Source organism: Etheostoma spectabile, unplaced genomic scaffold (assembly GCF_008692095.1).
Source record: "Etheostoma spectabile isolate EspeVRDwgs_2016 unplaced genomic scaffold, UIUC_Espe_1.0 scaffold333, whole genome shotgun sequence".
NCBI classification, from domain to species: Eukaryota; Metazoa; Chordata; class Actinopteri; order Perciformes; family Percidae; genus Etheostoma; species Etheostoma spectabile.
In genome coordinates this window covers 104,129-109,805 of record NW_022605586.1, presented here as the reverse complement: position 1 = coordinate 109,805, position 5,677 = coordinate 104,129, and the positions used below count along the sequence as shown (strand labels likewise).

At 46.3% G+C, this 5,677-nt stretch overlaps 1 protein-coding gene and 2 long non-coding RNA genes across 8 annotated transcripts in view; 2 read left to right on the top strand and 1 right to left on the bottom strand.

The window, feature by feature from the left end:
• LOC116686215 (succinate--CoA ligase [ADP-forming] subunit beta, mitochondrial) overlaps positions 1-5,677 on the top strand; it is an 83,086-nt gene that overhangs the window by 11,945 nt on the left and 65,464 nt on the right. The window lies entirely within an intron of this gene.
• The window catches only part of LOC116686216 (uncharacterized), a 24,783-nt gene continuing 22,122 nt past the window's right edge, over positions 3,017-5,677 (bottom strand). Inside the window, exons 2-4 of one of the 5 annotated variants that reach the window (XR_004331184.1) lie at positions 4,591-4,746; positions 3,431-3,456; positions 3,030-3,068 (exon numbers count right to left, since the gene is read on the bottom strand). This is a non-coding gene — a long non-coding RNA (uncharacterized LOC116686216). The other 4 variants (XR_004331186.1, XR_004331185.1, XR_004331187.1 and 1 more) reach the window with 4 other exon arrangements.
• Positions 3,425-5,011, top strand: LOC116686217 (uncharacterized). Its single transcript, XR_004331189.1, has 3 exons — positions 3,425-3,468; positions 4,603-4,758; positions 4,996-5,011. It is a non-coding gene; the product is annotated as an uncharacterized LOC116686217 (long non-coding RNA).

Genomic DNA, 5,677 nt, shown 5'->3' with positions numbered 1-5,677 from the left:
CCATGATTTTTCCGCACCAAACTCACTTTTTTCTGGGTGAATCTTGGATCCATGGCGGGCTCCAGTAGGTTCTCTGCATATTTGTGGCAACTGTGGTGTAACTCAACAAAGATTCATCTGAAAAATCCACTTTCTTCCACTTCTCCAGCGTCCATCCTTTTAGCAGCTGTGGGCCTTGGCAATGCCACATGGTTTTTCAATTGTCTTTTGTTTAGTGCTGGCTTCTGGGCACTGATCCACCATGGAGGCCATTTTGAGGACAGAATCCGACAAACCGTTCTGGTTGACACAGGACTTCAGGGACCAGGTCTGGTGGAGCTCTGCGGCAGTAGAAAATGGTCTGCCTTGGATTTCGAGCCACAAACGTGTCCTCTCGAGCAGTTGGTTGCGGGGTCTGCCTGACTGGATTGTCATAAACATCTCCAGTGTCTTCAAATGTTGTTTTTAATCTCTGTACTTGACGCTAGACACATTGAAGGTGCTGCCACATCAGCAGTGGATCTGTCTTCAGCCTCTGATAATCCAACTTTAGTTCTAGGGTGAATCTTGGCATGTTTGCAGGTCTAGTTGCAGTTGATGTGAAGGTCTAGTGTACTGGTTTTGTTTTTATACACACCTGAGACCTAATGGATCCATTATTAGTCCCAGGTGAAGCTCTATGACAAGCGAAAACACTTAGTCTTTGCAAAAATTGACTCAAGGCTTACCAAGCTGTGATTTAGAATACTTTTTGACAGTTTCTTTTTGCTCTGAACACATTTTACAAAAGCTGTGGATTAAATGAGCCATTTCTTGTAAATAACTTGATTAGAAATATATTCAGCGGCACCTCAGGTCATTTGTACAGAAGCGACAAGACTTTTGTAAGGACTGTACACACCCACACACACACACACACACACACACACACACACACACACACACACCACCCACACAACACACACACACACACACACCACACACACACACACACACACACACACACCCACACACACACACACACCACACACACACACACACCGATATATCGGAATTTGTTTTTTTAAATAACCAAATATATGTTCAGTATCGCCTTAAAAATCCTTTATTGGTTGGCTCTCTACAGATGTCCGTTTTCCCAGATGTGCGAAAACATTTCTTTGTATTGCATGCGAGAGATTTCTGAGAAACGGAGTTTGCGCTTTACCTTGTACCCGCACCACGTGATGTGCTTAGGTCCAGTCTCTCACGTGCCATGATGATGCCCTCGCGATGATGTCACACCTCATGATGCCTCCGAAGATGTTGACCAGGATAGGCCTGAACCTGAGGGACAGCGCCACGGCAACAGCGTTAACCAACACAAAGCTACAGATGAAGCCAGCTATAATTTCACATGCTTGAATTTAAACAAGGCACAATTAGGAATTTATAAAGTTTATAAGGTTTCCCATCCATCCACCCATCACTCATACAACCCACCCATCCATCTATCCACCATCTATCAACCCATACAATCCACCACCCATCACCAATACATCCACTCATCCATCCATCCACCCAGCTACCCATCCATCCACCCATCTGTCCATCCACCCACTCATCAAACCAACCATCGATCCCCCCACCCATCCATCCATCAAACCATCCACCCAGCCATCTCCCGACCTCCACCCCATCAAACATCCACTCCACCCATCCATCCATCCACCCTCCATCACTCATCTATCCATCCACCCATCAAACCATACAATCCTGATCCATCTACCCATCTATCCACCCACCCCCATCTACCATCCATCCATCCACCCATTCATCCATCTACCCATCTATCATCAATCCATCCATCTATCCATCTACCCATTCATCCACCCATCTACCATCCTCATCCATCTATCATCCATCCACCCATCTATCCATCCATCCATCTATCTATCCATCATCCATCTATCCATCTAACCCCCCATCCATCAAACCATACAATCCACCCATGCATAATCCAATCAACCACCCAACCACCCATCCACTCCTACCTTCCGGTCAGAAGTGATGAGTTTGAAAGCCTCGTGACCTGAGAGCCGTGGCTCCGCCCCCAACATCCAGAAGTTGGCCGGCGTCCCCACCGTGCAGCTTGATGATGTCCATAGTGGCCATGGCCAGACCTGCTCCGTTTACTGGAGAGAAACACCCAACGGCCATTTCTAAGTAAAATACAAAACTCCATGAATGCTTTGCTGTAGAAAGAAGTTTTCTAAATCTAACTTGTTGTCCAAGGGCGCTTTCACACCTACGGCTCAAAGGAATCAGTGCGATCCGGAGTGAAGTTGAAACCTTGTTTTATTCTTTGTCAAACACACTAACACACACAGCACTGACCCAACAGCCGATGCTTCCTCCAAGCCGATGTAGTTAAGGTCGGCCTTGGCCGCCTGCTGTCCGCGGGTCCCTGGGTCCAGTCCCGCATGTTGAACACCATCTTCTGACGGTACTCTGAGTTGGAGTCAAAGTTGATCTTGGCATCCAGCACATCACTGAGACAAACAGACACAGAGATTTGGGAATTAGATGAAGATTAGGCTCCTGCTGATAGCACAGCCGGTTGATTTCATTTTCATTCTTTCAACAACAGCAAGGGAAGCTTCAGTCAAATGACATGTGAACAATTAATTTATTAATTACAAAGAAAGTAGTCCTTAGTTGCAGCTTGATTATATTTTTTAAAGCATCATTTAAGTACTTTACACAAAGGCAAAGTGGGAAGGTGGCAAATTGGGTTAGGGAATTGGGTATGCATTTCTGAGTGTTTGAGCGCGCGTGTGTATATGATGAGGTGTGTGGACTCACGCGGTCACCGGTATTCCTGCGAGAGTCCTGGTACGGTAGTCAATTCACTGTAACTTTACTGTAACGTGATGGAGACGACTAGAGCATAGAAATCAACGGAGCGGGCGGGAGAGGGACGGATAAATGTGTGTTTTGGTGTGAGAAGATCTTGGTAGAATTACGTAATGAAATTCCTAGCCTGCAGGTAGCTGTTACCTAGACCTGTATGAATGCATGTTACCTAGCCTGCAGGTAATGCATGTTACCTAGACCTGTATGTATGCAGGTACCTAGGCCTGCAGGTAAATGCATGTTACCTAGGCCTGCAGTAATGCATGTTACCTGCCTGCAGTTAATGAATGTTACCTAGACCTGTATGTATGCCTGTTACCTAGACCTGTAGTAATGCGTGACTAGACCTGTATTAGCATTTTACCTAGGCCTGTATGTAATGCTGTACCTAGCCTGCAGTAATGCTTACCTAGACCTGTATGTAATGCATGTTACCTAACCTGTATGTAATGCATGTTACCTAGACCTGTATGTAATGCATGTACCTAGGCCGTATGTAGTATGTTACCTAGGCCTGCAGGTAATGCATGTACCTAGCCTGCAGTACTCATGCTACCTAGGCCTGCAGGTAATGCATGTTACCTAGGCCTGCAGGTGAAGATAGATAGAATAGAATGCCTTTATTGTCATTATACACAAGTACACGGTACTTGTGCAACGGATTAAGCAATCCTTTTGCAGTGTTGACACAAAAAATATAAGAATATAACAGTAAAAATCAAAATATAAGTCAAAGATATAAGTGTAGTGACTGTCAAGTATACATATATAAATCAGCTTGAAAAGCTAGGTAAGTGTTAACACTCATAAATAATATGCCAGTGATGGAATGAAATGATTAAGTACTAATATTAAGTAAATAAATATTGCACAGTAATGGAAAGGTTAATGTAATAAAATTGCACTGTATGAAATGAAATTGCACAGATTCCCGTGTCCTATGAGGTATTATATACAGTAACAGTATACCAATAATATTGCACAGTCGGACGGAATGAAGAACAGTCCGGGGCCGGGGGGGCTGTTGAGTGGAGTCAGTGCATATGTGAGTTCAGGGGTGAGTTCAGGGTTGTTATGGCCTTCAGGAAGAAACTGTTCTTGAGTCTGTTGGTCCGTGCTCTGATGCACCTGTAGCGCCTTCTGAGGCAACAGTCAAACAGATCAGAGCCGGGTGGGAGCTGTCCTTGATGATGTTCTCTGCTCTGCTGAGGCAGCGGAGGTGTAATGTCCATCAGGGAGGAGAGGGCAGCCGGTGATCTTCTGTGCTGACCTTACAACCCTCTGCAGCCTCTCCCTGTCTGCCACGGTGCAGCTGCCGTACCATACTGTGATGCAGTACGTCAGCAGGCTCTCGATGCTCTCGAGGATGAGCGGTAGAAGGTCAGCAGCAAGTTGGAGTCCAGGTCGTACTTCCTGAGGACCCTCAGGAAGTGTAGTCGCTGCTGGGCCTTCTTGATGACCGCTGTGATGTTGGCTGACCAGGAGATGTCAGCTGAGATGAGGACACCAAGAAACCGGAAGGTGTGGACCCTCTCCACACACTCGCCGTTGATGTACAGGGGGGCTAGGTCGGTGCTCTTCTTCCTGAAGTCGACGATGATCTCCTTGGTTTTCTTGGTGTTCAGAGACAGGTTGTTCTCCGAACACCAAGCTGCCAAGTTCAGGACTTCCTCTCTGTAGGCTGCCTCGTCTCCCTTTGAGATGAATGTATGTCACCTAGGCCTGCAGGTAATGCATGTTACCTAGACCTGCAGGTAATGCATGTTACCTAGGCCTGCAGGTAATGTATGTCACCTAGGCCTGCAGGTAATGCATGCTACCTAGGCCTGCAGGTAATGTATGTTACCTAGACCTGCAGGTAATGCATGTTACCTAGGCCTGCAGGTAATGTATGTACCTAGGCCTGCGGTAATGTTGTCACCTAGGCCTGCAGTAATGCATGTTTACCTAGGCCTGCAGGTAATGTCTGCTAGCCTGCGGTATTATCACCTAGGCCTGCATATGCTGTACCTAGGCCTCAGGAATAGACATGTTACCTAGGTATCAGGTAATGCATGTTACCTAGGTTACAGGTAATGCAGTTACCTAGGCCTGCAGTAAGGCATGTTACCTAGGCTGCAGGTAATGCATGTTCTAGCTGCAGTATGCTGTTACCTAGACCTGTATGTACTGCTGTTACCTAGGCCTGCAGGTAATGCATCAGACTCAGGTACTTAACACTTTGCTACAGCGCATTTTAGTATAGTGGGCGGAGAAAGGCGCTGATTACCCGGTGAACTGGATGTTTTGTAAATGTGATGTAAGTTGAAGTATCACAGCATCCGCTTCCTGCAGGTTGGCCATGGCCCAATAATGCTACATTTGCAAATGTACGTGTGATCTGGCCCTCAGACTGTTAAAAACACATTTTTTAAGGATATCCTCTAATTATCGTTATTGTAAAAAAAATATCTAGGTATTTTTTTTGTCCAATTGCCCACCCCTAGTAGAGAGTGTGTGTGTGGGATGTGTGGTGTGTGTATGTGTGTGTGTGTACCAATGCCAGAGAGTCTTCCACCATGGGGTTGATCTCGACCATGGAGGCGTCGTACTTGATGAACAGGTTGTACAGTTTGACCATGTTCTCCGCTGCCTCGTTCACCACGCCGTCGGGAAGCCCATCTTCTGAGTCAACCGACAGCTAGGTAACATGCATTACCTGCAGGTCTAGGTAACATGCATTACCTGCAGGCCTAGGTGACATACATTCATCTCAAAGGGAGACGAGGCAGCCTACAGAGAGGAAGTCCTGAACTTGGCAGCT